At 34.2% G+C, this 1,142-nt stretch overlaps 1 protein-coding gene across 1 annotated transcript in view; it reads left to right on the top strand.

The window, feature by feature from the left end:
* LOC102848488 (chromosome unknown open reading frame, human C9orf3) overlaps nt 1-1,142 on the top strand; it is a 704,390-nt gene that overhangs the window by 143,523 nt on the left and 559,725 nt on the right. The gene's annotated exons all lie outside the window — the stretch shown is intronic.

Below are 1,142 nucleotides of genomic sequence, written 5' to 3'. Positions count from 1 at the left end.
GCAACAATGAATGAATGAAAACCCAAAATCTCTGTAAATGTTCATTAAAACTAATAAAATTTAATTAAAAAAATAATAATAATGATAATAATAATAAAACCATTTCTAAATCCATCGTGAAATACAGTGTTGTTAGTGACAGAATAATATCCATACACAAGGAAGTCCAGCTAATACCACTATCATTCATATATATGCACCAATGAGAGCCAAAGAGGAAAAAACAGATTTCTACCAACTTTTGTAGTCAGAAATCAATTGAACATGCAATCAGGAAGCATTAATAATAAAGGGTGACTGGAATGCCAAAGTTCAGAACAAGGAAGAAGGATCCGTTCTTGGAAAACATGGACTTGGTGACAGAAATCAAGCTGGAGATAAGTATAAATGCAAGCTGTTCACATGGATTTCACGTGATGGCATGCATAAGAATCAGATAGATTACATCTGTGAAAAGAATTGGTTGAGAAGCTCAATATAAGCTGTGAAAACTAGGCCAGGTTGTGATTGTGGAACAGACTACTAGCTACTCATATGCTAGTTCAAGCTGAAGTTAAAATATCCAATAGCACATCAAAAAAAGAATTCATCATAACCAAGTGGGATTCATCACAAGTATACAAGGATGATTCAACATAAGAAAAACAATCAACATAATTCACCACATTAACAAGGCAAATAACAAGACCCATATTATCTTAACAGCAGGTGCAGAAAAGGCATTTGACAAAATACAGCACCCCTACCTTATTCTGACATTTAACAAAATAGGAATTGAAGTGAAATTTTTCAACTGAGTGAAAAGTATATTTGCAAAACCAAGAGTCAATATCATTCTTATTGAAGAAAGAATAAAAATATTTTCGTTGTGAATAGGGAACAGGCAAGGAAGCTCACTATCACCACTTCTATTCAGTATTGTATTAGAAGTTCTTGCTAGGGCAGTATGAGAGGAGAGTGAAATAAAAGGCATCCAGAATGGCATAGAGGTGGTTAAATTGTCATTGTATGGAGATGATAGGATAGTGTACACAGAAAACTCCAAGGACTCAACAAAAACCCCGTTAGAGCTAGTGGACCAATTAAGTAAGATGGCAAATACAAGATCAATATCCAAAAATCAGTGGAATTCCTCTATGGTC

This window comes from Elephantulus edwardii, unplaced genomic scaffold (genome assembly GCF_000299155.1).
Source record: "Elephantulus edwardii isolate Elephantulus edwardi_28Jun2011 unplaced genomic scaffold, EleEdw1.0 scaffold00238, whole genome shotgun sequence".
NCBI lineage: Eukaryota > Metazoa > Chordata > Mammalia > Macroscelidea > Macroscelididae > Elephantulus > Elephantulus edwardii.
This window is presented reverse-complemented; position numbering and strand designations above follow the sequence as displayed.